This window comes from Bombina bombina, chromosome 3 (assembly GCF_027579735.1).
Source record: "Bombina bombina isolate aBomBom1 chromosome 3, aBomBom1.pri, whole genome shotgun sequence".
In the NCBI taxonomy this organism is placed as follows: domain Eukaryota; kingdom Metazoa; phylum Chordata; class Amphibia; order Anura; family Bombinatoridae; genus Bombina; species Bombina bombina.
The window spans coordinates 356,093,553-356,120,621 of record NC_069501.1 but is presented as its reverse complement, the minus strand read 5'-3'; positions in this window follow the sequence as shown (position 1 = coordinate 356,120,621).

The following is a 27,069-nucleotide window of genomic DNA, read 5'->3' as shown; positions in this document are numbered from 1 at the left end:
ATCCAGCACAGGTACTGGAACATCCCATTTAATATCTCCTTTACACAGTCATATTTTCTACATGATACACTTCCAAAATATTGCACAAAATTGCTAATGCTAATAAATATTAACATGTGTTGGTTAATCAAACAGTTTTAGTGGGCTCCATACTTTTCTAATATGTTTCATCTACTGGATGTACATAACAATCATGTTTAGACTTCATATACATGGAATATAGTTACACTTTTATATAAAAAACATATAGATACTACAAAAAGGCCTATAAGCTCATGCTTGAACCAGGTATCATATATCCCTATTAAAGTGCAAATGCTTCTATAGATGCCATTCTGCAGCCCATAGTAGGGACACTTCATAGCTATATTAGAGACACCACTCACCTTTTGGGTTTAATCGAACAAGTACAATGGCTCCCGGAATTTAGCTGGCTCACCATAGATGTTGTGGCTCTGTATTCGAGCATCCCAAAAGAAATGGGATTAAAAGCCATTAAATATTTTATAGAACCAATCTATGGTGTTGACAGCGATATTACACAATACATCCTCAGAATCACTGTATATCTGTTGGAACACAACTATTTAATGTTTGAGGGGGTTTGCTACCTGCAGAGACAGGGGACAGCCATGGGGGCCAAATTTGCCCCCTCATATGCTAACATCTTTATGGGCTGGCTGGAACGTACCTTTGTCTATGCAGATAGCAATCCCTACAGAAGTCACATCTCTCTGTACAAGCGCTTTATAGATGACCTCTTAATTGTATGGTCATCGGATGGGGCTGATGCAGAGAGGTTTGTACAATACTTGAACATTTGCAATAATGGAGTACAATTTACTAGTGAATGGAATTCAACTGCCATTAACTTTTTGGATGTGACACTAGTGGGTGATCCACAGACTGGTCTGATTACTTCTAAATTGTACAGAAAATCAATATCGGGTAACACACTTTTGCACCACAAAAGTTCACATCCTAAGCATGTCTTCAAAGGAATAGCAAAAGGACAATTGCTACGCACTAGAGGTTTATGTAGTCTTGAACAGGACTATACAAGGGAAAGTAACTGTATGGTTGACAGATTGATTGAGAGAGGATACCGACCGGAAATGGTGAGGAATGTGGCTAAGGAGGTGGCTGGTGTTAGCAGACAGAAGGCCCTAGAGCACAAAACTGAGGACAAGACTGATGATAGAACCATGTTCATCACCAAATATTCATTAGAATACTATGATATTTGCGCTATTCTGAGGAAATATTTTCCAATGTTATATGGGGATAAGGCTCTTAAGGAAGTTGTAACAAAAGGCTTTAAATGTATATACTCCAAAAATATGACATTGGGAAATATACTATCCCCGACTTTATTACCCTCTACCAAGAAACAATCTTCATGGCTAAGTGTCCAAGGGACATATAAATGTGGCGATGGGCGATGCAAAGCCTGTGACTATCTGGTGGAGGGCAAGGAATTTTATTCCTGTACCACCAATCAAATTTTCAAAACAAATGGATTGATAAAATGTTCAACATCATATGTCATCTATTTGATAGAATGTACACAACACCACCACCAGTATATAGGCAGAACCAGTCGAGATGTACGAACCAGAATACGAGAGCATTTGGGTTACATTAAACATAAAGTAACTTGTTCAGCCCTCTCCAGGCATTTTATTGAAGTACACACAGGCAATGTCAATACATTTAAATGGAGAGCCATTGAGGCCATTAGAAAACCACCAAGAGGGGGAGACAAGGACAAACTCTTAGCTAAACAAGAGGCATATTGGATTTTTAAACTTAGAACTCAGATACCTGAAGGATTCAACTCAGAATTCGACTTAATCAATCATTGGCAGTAAACCCCTGATACTATGATATCAGGGGTCTCCTTATATATTAGTGCTCTGGGGCGTTTCATTCTATCCAGTCCACCTGGTGTCCTTTACATATTCACTATACGCAGTTTGCGCTCGGTATCCTCTTCCTTGCTTAATCCAATCATCTATGAGTTAGGTTTGACCATCACTTTTAGATACTCCTTCTATTCTAACGACGGTCACTGACAGGTTTTCTAGTTATATCCTTATCCAGATCGGTCATACTACCTAATACACCATAAATATTACCACTCACCAGCATTTGGGCCCTCTCCTTTTACATATGAACATCTTTTATACCTAGTGTCTCAAGTATTCTGGGCAATCAACACTTATCCATAACCTATGTACAACCTGTAATGGGAGTCCCTTTTAGATGTATAGACTATATATGTATATGTGTATATATTTATATATATGTATACATATTTTGTAGGATTCATTTGGGGTTGTTTTAGGGGAATAAGTTAGGCTTCAGGGACTAATATTTGTTCTATGTGTTTTTTATAGAAGCATTTGCACTTTAATAGGGATATATGATACCTGGTTCAAGCATGAGCTTATAGGCCTTTTTGTAGTATCTATATGTTTTTTATATAAAAGTGTAACTATATTCCATGTATATGAAGTCTAAACATGATTGTTATGTACATCCAGTAGATGAAACATATTAGAAAAGTATGGAGCCCACTAAAACTGTTTGATTAACCAACACATGTTAATATTTATTAGCATTAGCAATTTTGTGCAATATTTTGGAAGTGTATCATGTAGAAAATATGACTGTGTAAAGGAGATATTAAATGGGATGTTCCAGTACCTGTGCTGGATTAACCCTCGCTTAGATCATAAATTATATATATCTCAATAATGTAGTGTACTTTGATATGTGTTAAACTGCACATAGTGCAGGACCTCTTATTTACTTATTTAACATGTTTCAATAACATAGTGCTTTGTAAATGAACATATTATCAATGTAAATAGCCATCTGGTATCAGTATTATTCCAGCACTCTAAGAGTTAGTCTGTATAGCCCCACACCTCTTTTCAGTTAACCAATTGGAGAATAGTACACCCTTTTTAAATGACCTCATTTCCAAGGTGTAACAGGTTTACGATTACGGCGGATAGCCGAAACTAGTCAGACCTTTCACTGCTGTTCGTGTTTCCTGCTGCTGGAAGTTTGTATAATAAAGATGAACTTTTAAACTAGAGGAGGCCTGCGCTTCTTTTCTCATTGCCGCATGCTACAATATGTCATATACATCATCATTCTGCAATATGTGATATACGTGCTATAATATGTGATATACATGCTACAATATGTCATATACATGCTACAATATGTGATATACATCATCATGCTGCAATATGTGATATACGTGCTACAATATGTGATATACATGCTACAATATGTGATATACATGCTACATTATGTGATATACATGCTACAATATGTGATATACATGCTACATTATGTGATATACATGTTACAATATGTGATATACATGCTACAATATGTGATATACATGCTACAATATGTGATATACATGCTACATTATGTGATAAACATGCTACAATATGTGATATACATGCTACAATATGTGATATTCATGCTACATTATGTGATATACATGTTACAATATGTGATATACATGCTACAATATGTGATATACATGCTACAATATGTGATATACATGCTACATTATGTGATATACATGTTACAATATGTGATATACATGCTACAATACGGGATATACATGTTACAATACGTGATATACATGCTACAATACGGGATATACATGCTACATTATGTGATATACATGTTACAATATGTGATATACATGCTACAATACGGGATATACATGTTACAATACGTGATATACATGCTACAATACGGGATATACATGTTACAATATGTGATATACATGTTACAATATGTGATATACATGCTACAATATGTGATATACATGTTACATTATGTGATATACATGTTACAATATGTGATATACATGCTACAATACGGGATATACATGTTACAATATGTGATATACATGCTACAATATGTGATATACATGTTACAATATGTGATATACATGCTACAATACGGGATATACATGTTACAATATGTGATATACATGTTACAATATGTGATATACATGCTACAATATGTGATATACATGCTACAATACGGGATATACATGTTACAATATGTGATATACATGTTACAATATGTGATATAAATGTTACAATATGTGATATACATGCTACAATATGTGATATACATGTTACAATATGTGATATACGTTACAATATGTGATATACATGCTACAATATGTGATAGACATGCTACAATATGTGATATACATGCTACAATATGTGATATACATGCTACAATATGTGATATACATGTTACAATATGTGATATACATGCTACAATACGGGATATACATGTTACAATATGTGATATACATGTTACAATATGTGATATACATGCTACAATATGTGATATCCCTGCTACAATATGTGATATACATGCTACAATATGTGATATACATGCTACAATATGTGATATACATGCTACATTATGTGATATACATGCTGCAATATGTGATATACATGCTACAATATGTGATATACATGCTACAATATGTGATATACATGTTACAATATGTGATATACATGCTGCAATATGTTATATACATGCTACATTATGTGATATACATGCTACAATATGTTATATACATGCTACAATATGTGATGTACATGCTACATTATGTGATGCACATGCTACAATATGTGATATACATGCTACAATATGTGATATACATGCTACATTATTTGATATACATGCTACAATATGTGATATACATGCTACAATATGTGATATACATGCTGCAATAAGTTATATACATGCTGCAATAAGTTATATACATGTTACAATATGTGATATACATGCTGCAATATGTGATATACATGCTACATTATGTGATATACATGCTACATTATGTGATATACATGCTACATTATATTATATACATGCTACAACTACTCAGTTATTGCTTGTTGAAGAACATGCCTCATGCTTAACATAACATGACTAATTTGGGTCACTGTCTAAAGAGGTAATGAATGAATCTCATCTTGCAGTTATGAACTACACTTACTAATTACATTTAATTGGAGATATCTTTTAGCTAATTTTATGCTCTGTTCTTTGCTTCCTGTTTATGATAATATTGTATTACTCCCTTTCTCTTCCATGTCTATAATGACTATAATGTCTACCTAAGCACAGGCTAACAACATCCTATAGGACCAAACAATGTAATCCTCACCTCACCTGTTTTTATGACATAGAATGCTGGAGCTACTAATACAGGTGCATTGCAATGCAACATACAATATTGAGGATGCTATAGCCTTGTTATAATTATATTAGCACAGTGCATACTTCCCAGTTAGTGTCTGCGTTAGAGCAATAGTGATGGGGGGGGGGGGGGCAATATAGGAGGATACTTTGATTCTCTTCTAAATGCTTATGGCTATAACAGGTGAACACTGTTGCCATGGTGACCACCTGATCGCCACCAGTACATATGAACCCTCCTTTGAAAAGTTTAGAAAATTCATATATATGCTTTATTTCTGGCAGATACAGCTTCACACGTGCTCAATTTCTTTCTACAAATCAGAAGCTTAAGGAGAAACATTCTTGCAGTAAATTAAATACAGATGTGTGGCCCTTGGGGAAGCAGAGACTTAGAATGGCTAAACACACATGGCAAAGGACAATGGTTTATGATGCTATCAAGCAACCGAGAACTAATAAGTCAGTGATATCCCAAGATATAAGAGAACATTTGTTACTGGTTTGGAGATATAAAACAATATTAATGTTGGTGGATACTTTTTACATTTTTTTTGTGTGAAAACTCACAGAATGGAAAAGGGAAACTTTGCAATAGGGATCTTTAAAGAAAAGCTTGTGAGGCTCCAGAGAACCCATTTTTGATGAATAAGAAAAAAACGGTGAAATTGTAAAGAATTTTCATTACTATGTAGTTTATCTTCTCTTTGAAGAACGCTTTTTCTGCATAAACGTGATGGAAAATATAAGCAGTGAATACACATTTTGATACCTCCAAAGGGGAAAACCTGATTATATTGTATTCTTTAGAATAAGGGTAATGCTAATCTCACTTATACATTAAAGGGACAGTAAACACCTTGTATTTACCAGATACTTCTTTTGTGTTGCTATAGAATAACATATCAGCCTAGTCTAAACATTTTTAAAACCAATTAACCTCTTATGTGCTGCAATGGTTTCCGAGGCTGACAAGGTTAGCTACACTCATATTGTTAGTATGAATTGCTTTGATTTGTAGTTCTAATCTGTTAAAGAAAATTAGGGAAATATATGCAGCAGGGTTAGCCTTGTTAAGTCTGCATTGTGCTTTTTCCGCACTTAGGCCTCTTTTTCAACACTTAGGCCACAATTTTCAGAGCTAACTTTCATGGAAAGAGGACAAAATAAAGAATGAAAATATATTGCAAAGTTGTTTTACTATGCACAACTAAAACTTTTGTATTAAAATATCAAGGTATTTACTGTCCCTTTAACACTAGTTTTGCATATTTTCACATTGTGAAAATTAAGTAACTTATTTTTGACAGGATCAATTTTGAAACCTGTACATGGTGAATTGTTGTGTTGTGATTTTGTAGCCTTGTTTCACTTGTGGCTTGCATACATTTCCAGGGCTAATTTTTGCAATGTTTTAACCCCTTCATGCCGGGGCAAAGTTTTTAAGATCAGAACAAAGTTCTGATGTAAATGCCTGCTTGGAACAAAAAATCACAAGATCGTCAATGCAATCACGTGAATTTAAGGCCGGCATCAGGTCATGGGGGAGTACCTGCAATGCTAGACACATCCCCCCCAGTCAGATTTCCTAATGACTAAAAGGAGGTGGGTGCGGGTTGCCAAAAAAGCTAGGACATTCCATGCTGTCCTAATGGCAATAAAGCCCAGTGCTGCTAGAATAGCATGGAATGTCCTTACGGTGTCTAGGGATTAAATACAAATGTGAGGTAAACTGATGACACTGAAAACGGATACTATATCTTCCAATGCTTTTTCCTGATGACAGAAATATTGATTTGGCCTGTGTTGTACTTTATAATACTTGCTGTCTGGTGAATTATATAGTTACTAGTCCTAAAGCCCATGTACACGGGCCATTTTTTGCAGTACAGCGGTCCCACCCCTTGCTCTCTCTCTCTCCCCTCTCTTTTACTCTCTCTCTCCCCCCTCTCTTTTACTCTCTCTGTCTCCCCCTCTCTTTTTCTCTCTCTCTCCCCCCTCTCTTTTTCTCTCTCTCTCCCCCCTCTCTTTTGATCTCTCTCTCCCCCCTCTCTTTTGCTCTCTCTCTCCCCCTCTCTTTTGCTCTCTCTCTCCCCCCTCTCTTTTGATCTCTCTCTCCCCCCTCTCTTTTGCTCTCTCTCTCCCCCTCTCTTTTGCTTTCTTCCCCCTCTCTTTTGCTCTCTCTCCCTCTCTTTTGCTCTCTCTCTCCCCCCTCTCTTTTGCTCTCTCTCCCCCTCTTTTTCTGTCTCTCTCCCTCTCTTTTGCTTTATCTCTCTCCCCCTCTTTTGTTGTCTCTCTCCCTCTCTTTTGCTCTCTCTCTTCCCCCCTCTCGTTTCTCGTTTGCTCTCTCTCTCCTCTCTTTTGCTGTCTCTCTCCCTCTCTTTTCCTTTCTCTCCACTCTCTTTTGCGCTCTCTCCCCCCTCTTTTGCACTCTCCCCCCTCTCTTTTGTGCTCTCTCCCCCCTCTTTTGTGCTCTCTCCCCCTCTCTTTTGCGCTTTTCCCCCTCTCTTTTGCGCTCTCTCCCCCTCTCTTTTGCGCTCTCTCCCCCTCTCTTTTGCGCTCTCTCCCCCTCTTTTACACTCTCTCCCCCTCTTTTGCGCTGTCTCCCCCCTTTCTTTTACGCTCTCTCCCCTCTCTTTTGTGCACTCTCCCCCCTCTCTTTTGTGCACTCTCCCCCTCTCTTTTGTGCTCTTTCCCCCTCTCTTTTGTGCTCTCTCCCCCCTCTCTTTTGCTGTCTCTCTTCCCCCTCTCTTTTACTGTCTCTCTCCCCCCACTCTTTTGCCGTCTCCCTCCCCCCTCTCTTTTGTGCTCTCCCCCTCTCTTTTGCTGTCTCTCTCCCCCCTCTCTTTTGCTGTCTCTCTCCCCCCCTCTTTTGCTGTTTTTCTTCCCCCTCTCTTTTGCTCTCTCTCCCCCCCTCTCTTTTGCTGTCTCTCTCCCCCCTCTATTTTGCAGTCTCTCTCCCCCCTCTATTTTGCTGTCTCTCTCCCCCTCTCTCTTTTGCTGTCTCTCTCCCCCCTCTCTTTTGCTGTCTCTCTCCCCCTTCTCTTTTGCTGTCTCTCTGCCCCTCTCTCTTTTGCTGTCTCTCTCTCCCTCTCTCTATCCCCCCTCTTCTGATCTCTCTATTCACCCTCTTCTGCTCTCTCTATCCCCCCTCTTTAGAGCTCTCTGTCTCTCGGCAGCCCCGGCATCTGGCCCCGCCCAGCCCCGTCCTCGTCCCGCCCAGTCCCGCCCGCATCATGCCCGTCCACCCCCCCCATAATGGCATCATCATTTAGACCTCATAACCAGATGACAGATAATCTATTGTGTCAACTTGCAATAGTTTATTTATTTTTAACTAGTGTTAAAGCCCGTGTATATGGGCCAAAATGTTTAAGGAAAGAAATATACCTATCTCTATATCCATCTATCCCTTTTCACTAATCCCTCTATCTCTATCCATCTATCCCTATCCATCTATCCCTATCCCTCTATTCATCTATCCCTCTATTCATCAATCCCTCTATCTCTAACCCTCTATCCCTATCCCTCTATCCCTATCCCTCTATCCATCTATTCCTATCCCTCTATCCCTATATACCTATTCCTCTCCACCTCTCCCTCTATACTACTATCCCTCTATCCCTATCCCTCTATCTTTCTATCCCTCTATCTCTATCCCTCTATTCCTATCCCTTTATCCATCTATCCCTCTATCTCTATCCCTATCCTTCTATCCATCTATCCATCTATCCCCCTATCCCCATCCCCCTATCACCATATCCCTATATCCCTATCCCTATATCCCTATCCCTCTATACCTATCCTTCTATTTCTATCTCTCTATTTCTATTTTTATGCAGTGTAGGATCCCCCTAACCCTCCAACCTCCCTGATTCCCCCTCAAACAGCTGTCTAATACTCCCCCTCTAACTATTGCCGCCATCTTAGTTACTGACAGCTGTTTTCCATTATCATTCCCATGTGCCGCAACGCTCTGTTCCAATATTGTTACCGGGTGCCGCAACCACCACTGGGAACCTATCCATGCCCCCCCCCCCCCCCCCTGATGGCGGGATGTGTTACCTTTCAAATTTTGGACGCTAAACTACACCTTTACCAGGATTGTATTTTGAGTAACTATTTTTTAATACTAAAGATGGCAATTACCTGAGTTGTCAAGAACTAGAATTCTTGACAACTCAGGTAATTGTGACAGGAACTTTTATGCAGGAGTAGACAACGCAAATATTAAAAGACAGGACATTTTTCAGGAACAGCAAAACCTCAGGAAGGTATTTGATTTAAATTGCAGGTTATCCTATTAAGGGCTAGATAACAAGTGGAGTGCTATTTAATGCTCCCGCTTGAGCGTTAACTGCACTAGAAGTAAGATTTGTACTCATATTATGAGTTGAAAGTAGCATTATCACCACATCATTACAGAGCTGTTGCTGCAATATCTCTAGGTCATTTTGAGTCCTATATTATATTTAATGAGGTTTGTATGTATTTACTGTGAAATACAGGCATATTGACAACTACATTTTTTTGCTGGCTTTTGGCTTTAGCAGGAAATCCATGACTACATACCTGCACAGTGCACAGCAGAAAAGTATGTAGAAACCCTCCCATGTATATCATAATTAAGGTGCATGTTTTTAAAGCATCTGTTCTGTATGTTGTAAGAGATACTCTGAGTTCATTATTAAAGGTGAGAACAATACCAGTGTGGATGTGGAGAAAGCTAGAGATCAGAGACCTATGAGGAATTGGATAACCGTCTACAAACTAACAGATATATTTAAGTGTCTTTTTTAGATAATTTATTAAACAAGGGCAGTTGACCATCCTCACTAGGCTTTATCTTGAAACAACTTCATTGCAATAAAAAGACCCCTGTAAAACTCTTTTGGCAGCTATATATATATGATAATTTCAGTGTACAGACAACTGGGAAATTTGTAGAGGCTTGAGGAAGATCGTATTGGGAATTAATTGGCAGCAGATTTGACAGGATAATAAAAATCAATAGTGAAAAGCTTTTCATGAGCCATACAACTAATACCTTAAGATCAAACTGGGAATATTTCAATATATTCCAAAATATGTCATTTAAAATCCCTCATCTGTTAAATAGAAAGCAGATTTTGTAAAATACATAGAACCAATTTCATAGAACCAAATGTCAAAAAGTTTTGGCGTTATGAGCTGTGCGGTGCTAACGTGCAGTTTTTTCTCACCGCTCACTTACCTACAGCGCTGGTATTACAGGTTTTTATAAACCCAACGTTAACAGGCAAGAAGTGAGCGTAGAGCAAAATTGAGCTCCATACCACACTCCAATACCAGCGCTACCTAAGTCATCAGTGAGCTGGTTGTGCGTACTCATGCACGATTTCCCCATAGACATCAATGGGGAGAGCCAGCTGAGAAAAAGTCTAACACCTGCCAAAAAGCAGCGTAAAACTCAATAACGCAGCCCCATTGATTGCTATGGGGAAACACATTTTATGTTTACACCTAACGCCCTAACATGAACCCCGAGTCTAAACACCCCTAATCTTACACTTATTAACCCCTAATCTGCCACCCCTGACATCGCTGACACCTACATTATACTTATTAACCCATAATCTGCCATTCCGGACATCGCCGCCACCTACATTATATTTATTAAAACCTAATCTGCTGCCCCCAACATCGCCGACACCTAGATTATATTTATTAACCCCTAATCTCCCACCCCCAATGTCTCCGCAACCTACCTACACTTATTAACCCCTAATCTGCCACCCAAAAAGTCGCCGCCACTATATTAAATGTATTAACCCCTAAATCTAAGTCTAACCCTAACCCTAACACCCCCTAACTTAAATATAATTTAAATAAATCTAAATAAAATTCCTATCATTACCTAAATTATTCCTATTTAAAACTAAATACTTACCTATAAAATAAACCCTAAGATAGCTACAATATAACTAATAGTTACATTGTAGCTAGCTTATGGTTTAATTTTATTTTACAGGCAAGTTTGTAATTATTTTAACTAGGTAGAATAGTTACTAAATAGTTATTAACTATTTACTATCTACCTAGCTAAAATAAATACAAATTGACCTGTAAAATAAAACCTAACCTATGTTACAATAACACCTAACACTACACTACAATTAAATTAATTCCCTACATTAAATACAATTAAATAAATTAAATTAGCTAAATCACAAAAAAAAAACCACTAAATTACAGAAAATAAAAAACAAATTACAGATCTTTAAACTAATTACACCTAATCTAATAGCCCTATCAAATAAAAAAAGCAAACCCAAAACAAAAAAAAAACCCTAGCCTTAAACTAAACTACCAATAGCCCTTAAAAAGGCCTTTTGCAGGGCATTGCCCCAAAGAAATCAGCTCTTTTACCTGTAAAAAAAATGCAAACAACCCCCCCAACAGTAAAACCCACCACCCACACAACCAACCCCCCAAATAAAAGCCTAACTAAAAAAACCTAAGCTCCCCATTGCCCTGAAAAGGGCATTTGGATGGGTATTGCCCTTAAAAGGGCATTTAGCTCTATTGCTGCCCAAAGTCCTAACCTAAAAATAAAACCCACCCAATTCACCCTTAAAAAATCAAATCCTAACACTAACCCCCGAAGATTCACTTACCGGGAGAAGTCTTCAACCAAAGCGGCAAGATGTCCTCAACGAAGCCGGCAGAAGTGGTCCTCCAGACGGGCAGAAGTCTTCATCCAGACGGCATCTTTTATCTTCATCCTTCCGACGCAGAGCGGCTCCATCTTCAAGACATCCAGCATGGAGCATCCTCTTCAAACGACAACTTCTTTGGTGGCGTCCCTTAGATTCCGATTGGCTGATTGAAAAAGTGTTTTTTTATTTTGGGATGGTTTTTTTTAAGGGTATTAGAATAGGATTAATCTTTTTTTTTTTTTTTTTGATAATTTTGTTTGTTTGTTTTTTTGTCATGATATTTTTTTATTTTTTTTTGTAATGGTAGTTTTTTTTCTTTTTGGTAATGTTAGGTTTTAGTGTAAGGCAGGTTAGGTTTTATTTCACAGGTTTGTTTTTATTTTAACCAGGTAGTTAGTAAATAGTTAATAACTATTTACTAACTAGTCTACCTAGTTAAAATAAATACAAATTTACCTGTGAAATAAAAATGAAACAAACTAGCTACAATATAACTATTAGTTATATTGTAGCTGGCTTAGGTTTTATTTCACAGGTAAGTATGTATTTAGTTTTAAATAGGAATTATTTAGTTAATAATTGTAAATTTAATTTAGATCTAATTTAATTTTGTTAAAGTTAGGGGGTGTTAGGGTAAGGGTTATGTTAGGGTTAGGGTTAGGTTTAGGGGTTAATATAGTTTAATTTAGCTTGTTACGATGTGGGGGGCTGGCGGTGTAGGGGTTAATAAATGTAGTATAGTGGCAGCGATATCAGGAACGGCAGATTAGGGGTTAATAATTTTATTTAGGTAGCTGCGATATCGGGAGTGGCAGATTAGGGGTTAATAACTGTAGGCAGATGTCAGTGATGTCAGGTGCAGCAGATTAGGGGTGTTTAGACGTAGGGTTTATGTTAGGGTGTTAGGTTTAAACAGTATTTTAATTTCCCCATAGACATAAATGGGGCTGCGTTACGAAACTTTTGTTTCCGCGATTTTTTTGCCCCTCTCCCCATTGATGTCTATGGGGTAATCGTGCAAGAGCACGTCTCACTAGCACTTTGATTGTGTGTGGTATGGAGCTCAACGCAACCATATCACACGCAAAAGGCGTATGTTTGAGAACTTGTAATAGCAGCGCTATAGAAAATTAAATAACGTAACTTTTGTTGAGTTTCTTAATTTCTCTATAGTGTTCAAAACTCGTAATCTAGCTAATTATAAGTTATCCTATAACTTCAGCCAGGGTTTGCAATTTGGGTTTATGGCCTGCCATAAAAAAGAGGTGGCTACCTTCCTTGCCAACTTTAGAAGGGCGCTAACAAAAGCCAGGAAAAATACACCACACTTAATTGGTAAATACTATATAAATTAATGAATGTGAATCAACAAATATATGTGATATTAAAAAACTTACATATGAAAAAACAAATTATGCAAATTTATATAGTATTTACCAATTAAGTGTGGTATATTTTTCCTGGCTTTTGTTAGCGCCCTCTCATCCCCTCAACTGTTTGTATTTACTATTGTGGCCATTTGGAGAATTGGTCAGAGAGAGGCTAGGGAATATCTTTAGACCGCAGCGCTAGTTATATATCTTTTTATTTGTTCAACTTTAGAAGGGGCCTGGTCAGAAACCTCAGGAAAAAAAGTATTTAATGGTGAATTTTGCAAAACAATATTGTCATTCTACATGGGAGGCTGTGGGAAACAGCATATTTGACCATATGTCTGCAATATCCCTGGAACAGAGGCTATTCTGGTAAAGTTATAGGTGTTGTTATAGTTTCTCCTTTTTTATTTTACAAACTGTTGCTTTTGTGTGTTAATTCCCTTTTTTAAATAAATATAAAGTTCCTTTATTAAGTTTTTGCCTTTGTCTAATATTTGAACCACATTATTGATAACAGTATTGTGTTTTGCTAGATTGATTTTGCCAAATTTTATTTTGGAATTTGTAATATATTAGTCAGGATTTTCCAAAGGATTTCCCATTTAATAATTTTAAGGTGGTGGCAGCAAAGATAGTTTAGTGTGAGTGGCATTAAAGGGGAGTTTTGGGTATTTTGCTTGGTCTAGAACAGACAAGACATTGTTAGTTAACCCTTGCACTCACTAAAATAAATAACAGACTTGGAAAGGGTCTGTTAACCTGTTTGGTGACACACTGGGAACTGTTGCAGGATGGGTTAATCCCTGTATGTCACACACACTATATTTTGTGTGCTAAAAATTGGGTAAAGACTGAAATTTGCAGGTGACTATATTTTCTAAGTATGAAAAGTTATATTTTTGTAATATAAAACTAAAGTGTAGTTGGATTGAATTTGTTTTATATTTTTTATTATAGAGATAGTTTGGATTTTTGTGTAGGAAAGTAAGATGATTTTACATGTAACAAAACGGGTCTACAATTTAGCTTCAAATGGTTTCACTCTGTCTCCCTGTGTTTATTACTCTCTCTATACAAATATATGTATATTCCGCACACAGACCTCCAAACTATCCTGATTTAAGAGGGACAGTAGCTAATTATGAGCTGTATCCTGCAGTCCCTCTGAGCCAGCCATATGTTCCAATTTGTAAGATTTTCTAAGTCCCATCCACAGTCTGCCCACAAACAGGCAAACCGTGGCCGGACTTTTAGCCGACGGACATTTGGCAGACGGACATTTGGCCGAAACACAAGTGGCTGTCAGATAACAGTCCGGCCACGAGATAGATAGATTTGATAGATAGATAGATACATAGATTAGATAGATAGATCAATAGATGCAATAGATACATTTGATAGATACGATAGATAGATTTGATAGATAAATAGATAGATTTGATAGATAGATAATTTCCCAGACAGAGAATTACAAGACGTGCGTCTGGGACCCATGGTAAGGTTCCCAGAGGCAGTTGCGGCGCCCGAGGCTCTGATTAGAACAGAGCACTCTGGAACGCATCTGCCCTCGGCCGTCATCGGAACATTCTTTAGCTTTCTGTCTGTCGGCCAAATGTTCGTCTGCCAAATGTCCGTCTGCCAAATGTCCGTCTGCCAAATGTCCTTCTGCATTTTGTCAGAGCACCCAGGCAAACACACCCACTGATCAACCAGACACGTCCACAACTAAGAATACGATCCACCCATGACCCAAACCCTCTTTTTGAGGCCCTGCTCACAAAATTACATCAGTTCCCCTCAACCTCCAGGGTCACGGATACAAAGCCAAACATTTTGGGAGGTATTCACATATAAAAGCAAAATAATTTATTAATGTATGGATACTGTAACATTTTAAAGCCAGAGCTTGAGAATACTAATAAATAAACTTTTTGTAAATATTCTTAATTGAGGTTATCAATGGGTACAATAACATGTTCATGTACATCAAAGTAGGAATGACAATGTGCCAGACATTCTAACACAAAGACAATAACAGTACTTAACCTTAAAGAATATGGAACAGCAAAGATATAGTAGCACAATATAAAGGTAGAACCTCTTTTTATAACAGATATGATTTCCTCCAACAGCAGGTAAGGTCACTTATGAACCCTGTAGGATTTAAAATATTGTTAAGGAGGAGTTCTATGCATGTGCATAAATGGTATGGGAGAAAATATATAAGTACATTGCGATAGGTTCAGAATCTACAGGAAAGCTGGTAACAATGTAGGAGGTAAATGTTAAACAATCACGCTATTCAGCTAAACTAGGTAGGGGTAATAAACACAATATTCAATTATGTAGGAGAGTGTACTTATATAGAGAAAAATTTGGGTGCGGTATAGGCTAGACAAACCGCTTATTTAACTCTCCTAAGGTAGGAGGTATATTATGCAAGGGGGGGGGAGGTGGTAAATCTAGTATGTTAGTCTGTGTGTAAAGACTCATGAGGACATGGATTGCCAGTTGTTATATAAGAGAGTCAGCTAATTGCAATCTGGGCTGTAGTTGCACCCACTCTAGCGGGGGCCAAGGTCCAAACGCTATTGGTTTATATGGTTACTAAGACTCACGGGAGATATAATGGGCTGAGAGATAATAGAACTCTAACAGGTCCAGCCTGCAATAGGAACCTGTCGGACATTTTGGAGTGAAGCTGTACATCGCCTCCTAGCATCAGCATGTCTAGAATAAAACAGACTTTGGTGTTGGTTTTCAATTGAATACATATATATTTATAAATGGCCCAGTACAGCCATTATATTGTAACCTTCAAGACCAGCCTCTTATACTAAAATGTAACTGAGTATATCGTGCATGGAACACTACCTCGGCCGCCGGCAGTGTGGCCACACAGGATCAGTAATCAGGAGCTATAGGGTTGCCTTGGTTTTAAGGGTGAGCTCTGAGCATAGCTAACTCAAATCAAGTAGAAAAATAGCTGCTTGGAAGTATAGAAAAACTACACAGATGGAGCTAGTCTCTGTCTTGACCCCTGATGCTGAATATCATGTTGATCTAGGTTATACCAACACACTCCATAGCTAACTATTTTATCTCTCTAAGTGTTCCCTCTATCATGGCCATCTACAATGTTGAGCATGTCTCAGATCAAACCTATAAGCAGCCCTAACTCAGTGCGATTTAAAAAAAAAACAAAAAAACCTGACGATTCTATTACCCTCAATAAGTAACGGTATGGTTATGAAATGCAAATGGGTGACACGATACAGGGGATGAAGATAAAATTGAAAATATATTATTCCCCAACAAGTGAACCCTAGGGTATATGCTCTCTAACCCTCAAACATAACAAGAAAGCTATACTAGAAGATAAGAACCATTGGGGTTAGAGGAAAAGAGTGATAGAAGCTTTTACTGTAAAACACACTGTTGCATATACACAATCACATAATACAGTAGACAACAAATAGCCATCTTTATAGCACATTAGGCAACACCTGAGTAATATATTTAGCTTGTAGTGGGCTGCAAAAATGTAATGAGTTAATTCAACTCTGAAGGCCATAACTGGATTAGAAGCCTATAGATGGACTAGTATAACAATAAGCTCAACTTCTGCTATGGGTAGTTTATCTCGCTGTAATATATGATATCTAATAAGTAAATAGAATGGCACATAGCATGTAAGGTACAGCTTTAGATGAAATGGCATCAATGTAAAAATAATTATCACACCTCAGTAGTAAGGTAGTCCCAGAAATAACATATGGGGGATTACAGAACATATTGTAGGGTAAGGGTTAACAAATTGCATATAGGCATAAAAACATAAACACTTAAAGTAGCGAAGAGAAGATGAGTGGTATACAGTTCACGAGTAATGTTCTTTGAGTTTACCCCACACCAGTAGCTAGTGATATGTAACAGTCTCTCAGCCTGTGAACCATATCTCCAAACTGCAAGGGCCCTCCAGTACTTTCCATGGGAGTTGGGCAAAATGAAATGGGCCTTGATCATTCTGAAAAGATATCTCTCGAGTCATGTCCGGGATTGAAAACATAAGGCATATGTTTAATCACCCCAATAACGGCTTTACGAGGCAAAGGGAGAGCACTCCAAACATGGCCGTATTCTGCAGATTCTACGCGCCCTGTAGCTGAAGGCAGGTGTAGAAGTGAGGCCCGATATATTCCAGGGTCTAGTGTGACATCGGTCAGCCCTAATTCTGGTTTTATGTTAGGACAGTCACCCTCCTCCACCTCTGTAGTTATACATGCCTCACCACCAGTCCGTTCACTGCAGCGGTAATTAGATAGATCCCTACATTGTAGGAGGTCGGACAAACAGCACGAGGTCCTGGAAGATGGTATTCCAGTGTTGATATCCTTAATCAAGGTAGTGTCAGCCGTAATCTTGCTAAGGGCAACATGCGTAGACTCGGTTATTGCAGCACAGCTCTCAAAAAGTGTGGTCTCCAATCTGACAAAAATGATCATGCAGGAGCTGCGCCACAGCCAACCCCCAGCCGTTCAGGGCCTCCATTCCAGCCATGGTTTTAAAAGGGATACTCAAAATCATAGGTATCTACTCGAGCGCTCCCCGTGTCTTTGGTGTTATTGTAGATTAAAGGCTCCTCTTGCGGTATAAGAAAAAATATTACTCTAAGGGTAAATAAACATGGTTTTTAAGTCTTTTGGAAGCCAGGAGCTCCACACACGCACGTCTGATATCCTTGGTAGCTGGCTCCGCCCCCGTAATAAATAAACTTTAATGCATTAATAAAGCATTTTGCTTTAATGCGTTGATAGTGTGCAGAAGGGTTATATACCCTGAATGTAATTTGTAGACATGCATTCCGATTTGGGCAATTGTGAGAAAAAAATAAAAGCCCCACTTGTTTTGCTATATTTATTTAATTCATATTAAAATGAGTGAAAAATTTAATGAATAAACAAACAAACTAATGCACACAGCACACATATTTAGTTATTTGTTCATTTGGTTAAAACGGTTATTTTTATTTGCAGTCAGGAAAGGCTTCAGATTTACACTATTTAATAGCGATACAGCAATGCCAATTGTTTGATTCTCCATTAATAAGCAAACAAGAAGTAGTAGTTAATGTACCAACGAACATTTTTGGATAATGTAGGATTTTAAATATTCTGGTTATCAGCTTAAATATATATATAAATAAAGTAAAGTATTAAAGGAATCCATTATATAGATATGTTGAATGTATAATAAGCAATCTACTACAGAAAAAATGTTTTATTATTTATAGTAAAGAGTAGCACAAACACTATACATATTGGTTGCAGACCTAAAGCATATTAGCTTAGTCAGTGATATGGCTAACAGTGAATAACTTTTTAGTGCAGTGCACTGTGTTTCCATGAGTGCATAATCTGCTAGGTTCAGGAGTGTTCTTGCGTCTTAAATACTATGGGGCATATTTATCAAGCTCCGTGTGCCCTGTGTTTCCAGCGAGCCTGCGCAATATTGATCATGTCCACTAGTAACTATGATAATTAGGCCCCTATGTGCTAGATTACAAGAAGCATGCAAAAATATTAGCACTTTTATATGTTAACACCATATTAACATTATAGAAGATTAGGTTGAAAGAAGACCAAATTCCATCGAGTTTAACCTATACAGATCCTGATTTACAATAAAGCTGCCAATTGAACTTACATTAAACCAATTAGAAACCTACACGTTTAATACAAGCAATCAGATGCCTGAATTCTGTTTTTGGCAAAAAAGTGCAGTGCTACACAATATATGCCATCACAGTTTTTACGACTATGGTATTAACACATATTAAGCCGGGCTATTACGGCTCTAGAATTTTGACAACCGGAAGTAGTTTGGCGCACTACTTCCGCCACGTAACACATTTGGAACGCAGTATGCGTTCCAACACCGATAATTTTGGCGCCAGTTAAGGTAGTGGTTTGAAGTGATTTGGAGTGAGTATGTCACTATTTAAGGGTTTGTTTGTTTTCATTTTGTTTATGCTGATGAAGGAGGCAAGACCTCCGAAAACGTTACAGGAATAAAAGTAACTTATTTATGAAAGTCATGAGAGTGCATTTTCTTCTGGCTAAATATTTTCTACAAATTTGCACCCAGGCAGTTTTCCTCTGTGGGCGAGTTCTGGTGTTTTGGATACCTATATATATATATATATATATATATATATATATACAAACACACAAACACATATATATATATATATTTATATATATATATACACACACATATACAGGTGGCCCTCGATTTACAACGGTTCAATTTGCACCGTTTCAGAATAACAACCTTTTTTTTTCAGTCATGTGACTGCTATTGAAAAGCATTGAGAAGCAGTGCATTGATTAAAATAGCCAGTAGGTGGAGCTGTCCGCTTGTGTTGCAGCAGAGATATGCAAGCAAGCAAGCAAGATAAAATGAATCAGTATAACTAGACCTGAGCTATCGAGCAGCTTTCATAGGAACAAGATCTTCCGGTCTATAAATCAGTCCAGAATGGAATGCATAGAAAGAATTGTTTGCACAAAAACGCAAGTAAAGTCTGTGTTGTGTGATTATTTTATTAGGTTTATAATGCTGTTTAGCAAATGTTTTTTGTTTATGTAACTTAGTTTAATTATATATTCTGTGATGTGATTATTTTATTAGGTTTATAATGCTCTTTAGCATTTAAAGTCTTAATTTCAAAGCTTTAAAAATAATGTATTAGGTGTTACTTATGACAATTTTGAGAGGGGCCTGGAACCTAACTTCCTCACTTCCCATTGACTTACATTATAAACTGGGTTTCAATTTACAACGGTTTCGATTTACAACCATTCCTTCTGGAACCTAACCCCGGCGTAAACTGAGGGCTACCTGTATATATATATATATATATAAACAAGATAGTTGTTATTGATGTACCACATAAGCCGCACTGAGATAGCAACCTTTCAAAGCAATATAGCGTGTGTGTCATGTGGTACTCAAACAACCAATCATGGGAGCCCACGGGAATACATGTTCCAAACAGTTTCCATAGCAACATAAACAAAGTGCTAGTACGAGTGAGACAAGAAAATGAATACAATCATATTATATCATTGTACATATAATGGCACTATGTCGTCGTATTCCATAAGGGCAATCTATGTGAAAGAAAAACAACATTAATCAAAGATGGTATAATTCATAGCTCAGTCCCAGAAGGTGGGCATGTCACAAATCAAAGCCAAAACATCAGGCTGTAAGTAAAAAATTACACAGACAGTTTAAGGTGACATACACATCTAATGTTACAGAGCACATGAGTACAAAACAAATTTAGGTAAACTGAATGCAGACATGGTACATAATGGAACATAAGATAATGAATCAGGACTCTCATAGTTGCCATAGCAACATAAACAAAATATGAGTGAAACAGGAAAATGAATACAATCATATTATATCACTGTACATATAATGGCACTATATCATCATATTCCCTTAGGGCAATCTGTGTAAAAAAGAAACAACATTAACCAACAATAATAAATAATAATATTATTATAAGTCACAGTTCCGTCCCAGAAGATGGATATATCACAAATACAAGCCGAAACATCAGACTGTAAATAAAAAATTACAAAGGTAGTGTAAGGTGACTATTGTATACTTTAAATCCGACACTCTGTGCTGTAAATGCTGTAAATGTCTGGCGACAGGTTGTTCTGAACTTCCTTGCTTTAATGCCAATCTAATGGCAGAGCGATGGTTTGCCATCCGGGTACGCAAGTCATCAACAGTCTTTCCAACATAATATAGGCCACATGGGCAATGGAGTAGATAAACTATGTGTGTAGTAGTACACATTAGCCTATATCTATGTTTGTACGTCTTCCTCTTGTAAGGATGTGTGAATGACGAGCCAGTGATCAGCCCTCCACAGGTTGTGCACCCCAGGCAACGATAGACACCAGGTTTATTAGTGTCAAGTCATGTACTCTTCTTATATGCTTTTTGAGGATCAGTCAGGACTAGGTGGTCCCTCAGAGATCTCGCCCTCCTGTAGCCAATTCTTGGTGGTGGTGAATTCAGGAGGGGCAATGTGTTGTCGCTGTTAATGATGTCCCAATGCTTTCTAATTGCTGAAGCCATTCCATTTTTGTCACCTGTATAGGTCATGACAAACGTCATTCTGTTCTCTTCTATTCTTGGCATTGTTGGAGTATCATTCAATACCGTTTGGCACTGTTTGCGAAGTAATTTGACAGGATATTGGCGGGCTTCAAATAGAGTTTGCATCTCTGAGAGTTGAACCAACTTTTTATCCTCTTCTGAATTATTCCTGGTCACTCTCTGTAGCTGCGACTTAGGTAATGCCTTTTTTTTTTTAGAGCTGGCGGGTGACAACTTGTGAAATGTAATAGGGCATTACTATCCGTCTCCTTGCGGAACAAAGTTGATTGTAGCTTGTTGTCTCCCTTATATAAGCGCACATCCAGGAAGTCGATTTGGTTCTGGTCACATAGCATCTTAAATTGTAGAGCCTCATTGGAGGAATTGAGTTGGTTAAACCATTGCTCAAGGTCTTCTACATTCTCACTCCAAATCAAGAAGAGGTCATCTATATACCATCTAAAGACCTTGATATGTTCATTTCTGAACAAATTTGTCTCAAATTCCTCAAAGATAGCCATATAGAGGTTCGTGTAAGATGGGGCCACTTTGGACCCCATCGCCGTTTCCATCAGTTGGAGGTAGAATACACACACACACACACACACATATATATATATATATATATATATACAAACACACACAGCTTTGAGTCCTTCCCAGTCCTGCACTATGGGGCCGATTTATCAAGCTCCGTATGGAGCTTGATGCTCCTGTTTCCACGCAAGCCTTCAGGCTCCATAACTTGTCTGCCTGCTCTGAGGCAGTGGACAGAAATCAACCTGATCGAATACGATCGGGTTGATTGACACACCCTGCTAGCGGCCGATTGGCTGTGAATCTGCAGGGAGCAGCATTGCACCAGCAGTTCACAAGAACTGCTGGTGCAATGATAAATGGCTACAGTGTATGCTGTCGGCATTTATCGATGTGCAGCAGACATGATACCCTACATTGTGTCATGTGCACTCGCACTATGATAAATCTACCCCCTTGTCTCTTTTTTTGTTATTAATACACCTTTATTTTAAATGTAATTAGTAAAACTATAACTGAAATATCTTTTTACATATCATTTCCATACATTTTTCTATGCACAACACTTAACTCACTGCTTGTGATATGAGCCCTTTTTATTAAAAGTTTAAGGGGTGCTAAAAAAAATAAACTTTATGTACGTTATTCTTAGCATGGGACCGAGTGCAAGATAATGCAGCAATGCAGCCTGCGCTATTAATTGTGCTCCACTTGTAATCTTGCCCTGTACATTTATAGGAATAAGAAACCCACATTTTTTATTTCATGATTCAGGTAGAGTGTGCAATTTTAAACAACTTTCTAATTTACTTCTATTATCAATTTTTCTTTGTTCTCTTGGTATCTTTTTGTTGAAAAGCAGGGGCATATGCTTAGGAGCTGGTCCATTTCTGGAGCACTATATGGCAGCAGTTTTGCAAGAATGTTATCTATTTGTAAGAGCGCTATATGGCAGCAATATTTCCTACCACGTAGCGCTCCAGACACCTACCTAGGTATCTCTTCAACAAAGAATATCATGGGAACAAAGCAAATTTGATAATAGAAGTAAATTGGAAACATTTTTAAAATGGTTTGCTCTGTCTTAATCACAGAAGACAATTTTTAGGTTTCATATCCATTTTTTAACATTTTTTTACAAACTTTGCAAACACACATGCATGTTCCTGCTGCTAATCAGCTGTCTGTCATGAAAGGAGCTATGTTTCAACAAACAATATAAAGAGAAAAGGGTATTTTTGATCATTAAAGTTAATTGGAATGTTTTTAAAACTACATGTTCTCTCTTAATCCTAACATTTTAATTTTGATTTCCATATCTCTTTTAAGAGCATAAAAGTAAAAAAAAAGTGCTTAAGAAGTTTATTCTTAGGGGCCAATTTACTAATGTGCGGGGGGACATGATCCGCTGTAGCTTGTGCAATGCACATTTGCGGCCAATCGGCCACTATCAGGGGCTGTCAATCAACCAGATCCTATCCGATCTGGCTTATTGCTGTCCGCCGCCTTAGCAGCCGTGTTACTGCAGCTACTTCTTAACTTCCGCTTCAGGCGGACCTGAAGCAGAGTAGGTCGGAAGCGGCATCTGCTGCTTCATAAATCGACCCCGTAGACTTCAGGCCCCGATCATGTGCTGTCAGTGGCTTGTAAATTATAAAGGAAAATGTAAAACTAGACCTGGAAAGATACCATAACCACTCCGTTAAAGGATATAGGTGGTACAGTCAATTGGCACTGAAACATTTAAAGAAAAACATAAAAAAAATATTTCTACAATCGATTTACTAGAGTTTGGAGAACAGCCTCAAACTTTGTTTTCAATGTGCTCTAAACCTGTGATGCAAATGTTTTCATATTGTAGGCAACCTGGGCTAACTACAACCTAGTTATTGAAGAGATGTACAGTATCTCACTTGAGAGGTCTATATATTCATTCCCATTACATATTCATTATGTGGTCATTACCATTACTTTCTTACAGACCTACAACCGTTATTTCAACACTATGACCTTTTATTTTCATCCTTTCTATATCACATTATCCATTGATAACACTATTTATTGTAGTCAGCTGCACCTACTACTTACTAATTTTCCATTGCGAGCATTTTATAAAATCGTGTGACCCCTTTAACCTTATACTGTGCACTGTCAGAAAAAATGTGCAAGAATTGTACCTTTAGGGGTACAACAGCTTGTCACTGGGGCAGTAGCCTCAAAGGTACACCCGCTGTACCCTTTAGCAAGGGTACATATTGGTACCCTTGCATATTGTACCTTTCAAATGCAAATATATACCTTTGGTGACTAGATTGGACCTCAATGCTATGATATCATAATGTACCCTAAAAAATGGTGCAAATTTGGCTTTTTAAGGGTATTGCCCCAGTGACAAGCCCTTTGTACCTCATGATGGTAAATTTGTACTCAATATTAAAAATGCTGTTCCATCAAATTTATTACATAACAATCAAACATGCATTCACCTACTGTATTCTTGATCAGATAATATTACAATAGCTACACAACAGTTTGATAAGTTTATTTATTTATAAAATATTTGACCCCACATAGTCAAGTTGCCCACCTAAACCACAAAACACACAACACTCATTTGTTGGGATTCAAAGGCCGCAGCTCATTTATTAACATAGTAGATAAACATAAATAGACATAAATAAACATAAATAACCATAACTTATCAACAACCACAGTGCTTGCCCCCACTTGTCCACTTGCAAGCCCCGCCCAACCCAAGGGAGGGGCAATCACCATTAAACCAACCCCCTGTTACTGCAACAGGAAGTCCATCCACCTCATAACAGGCGTAAGCCTCTACCAAACAGGGCAAGCACCCCGCCATGCTGCGACATCCTGTAACTTCTATTACTAGGGAGGGAGGGTGGGAAATTCAGCTTCCACCGTTTAGCTCCTGTTATCAAATGTGCCTGTCACTTCCTGTGTTGTGCCTATATTCCTCTTCCAGCCCAGCTCCCCCCCCTGTCCTCACATTCACCCCATGTCCTCTTCCTGTTGGGGTCATACAACCCTTCCTTCAATTTCCTCATCCAGGGTTCTGCTTGACCCCACATAGTCAAGTTGCCCACCTAAACCACAAAACACACAACACTCATTTGTTGGGATTCAAAGGCCGCAGCTCATTTATTAACATAGTAGATAAACATAAATAAACATAAATAAACATAAATAACCATAACTTATAAACAACCACAGTGCTTGCCCCCACTTGTCCACTTGCAAGCCCCGCCCAACCCAAGGGAGGGGCAATCACCATTAAACCAACCCCCTGTTACTGCAACAGGAAGTCCATCCACCTCATAACAGGCGTAAGCCTCTACCAAACAGGGCAAGCACCCCGCCACCTCTCACCCCCAAGGTGAGAACCGCCAACCAGAGCTAAGGCCTTCTCAATCCCCTCCTTTAAAGTGTAATTAAAGAGATGTAACCCTACCTCATTTAGGTGTACCCCATCTTTCAAATAAAAGCACCTCCCTGATTCACCCTCAAATTCCACATGCCTCAAACTCACTCCTCTGCACCGTCTCACGTGCCCGCTCACCATTCTATTGATCTTCCGTCTGGAAGCCTCCAATCTCCCCAAATCCCAAGCTGACCTCCATACTACCCGACTTTCAATCTCTGACCACACTATAACCACTCCCGGGAAGAGCTGGCATAGCCGGTCTATCCCCTTTTTCATATCTTCCACCAATTCTTTCTGTGACATGAACCCCACGTCATTCCCCCCTGCATGTATCACCAAAATTTGAGAGGTCGAAAACAATCGTGCAAACTCCACCACTTTCAGGACCAACTGTCCCCATTTCATACCCCTGATCCCCAGCCACTTTATCTCCACCCTCTCTCTGTCAAGACCCAGCTGTAAACCATTGTCCTTCACTGCAGCAGCCTTCCTGGCCCAATGGATGTACGAATGCCCGATCACCCAGCACCTCACTGGACCTGCCAAAACAAAATAAAGCCGTATCAGCTGCCGCCCCCCCCGACTTAAACCCTCCGCCCCGGTCTAACGTACCCCCTGAACCTCTCTGATCTCCACCGCCCAATCCTTTTAATCACCCCCACATCCAATCCTAATCCTGCAGCCTCGGTCGCCGCCCCTATTCTGAAAGAATGGGACCCAAACTCCATCCCCCCAATTCCCAGCATCCCCAATGCCTTCCTGAACACTGCAATAAATTGGTACCTGGATAAAGCTGACCCGTCCGCATGTAAGAACAACGGACCATCCCTTCTGGGGCGTAAGCCGAGGTAATCTCTCAATGCGGCCACAGGGCAGCACAACCCCCCTATCTCTCTCAAGCTTATCAAGCAACCTTTTCCCATTTGGTCCGTCTTAGACCTCCTCAGCCACACCTCCACCTTCCTATCCCTCACGATGACCTCCCCCCTTTGGAGGCCCCCCGTATCCCTCCTGTTTCGGCCCACCAACTCAGACACCCTAAAGGCCCCAAAAAATGCTAACACGAAAGCTGCTCTGAACAAACTCTCTTCCCCTCCCGAGAAGCACAATCCCTTCAAACAACTAACCACCCTTTCCAGTATGGCAAACGTCACTGGTCTCCTCCCGTCCTGTCTCTTCCGTCCCCTGCACAAACCCCTCACTGCCATGCGTACCACAAATACCTTCGTCAAGTCCTCCATTCCCACCAATTGAAACCAAAAGGCCAAAGCCGCCAACCTTTTCCGTATTTCTGAAGGCGACAGCCTCTCTTCCTCCCACCTCTTCACCCAGGTCAGCAATACTTGCAGTTGGCTACCCTCTGTTTCCCACAAATGCCGGCCGTCATTCAACCCTCGCCACTGTTTCCATACCCGGGCGTACGCCCTCCACGTGGTCTCTGCTAAAGATCCTCGAACCAAGTCGATCACACCCTGCCCAAATCCCACAGGTCCATCGGGCAGGGCACCCCATTCTCGTCCGCCTCTGGTGCTGCTGCAAAGAATCGGTCCCACTGGAAACGGGA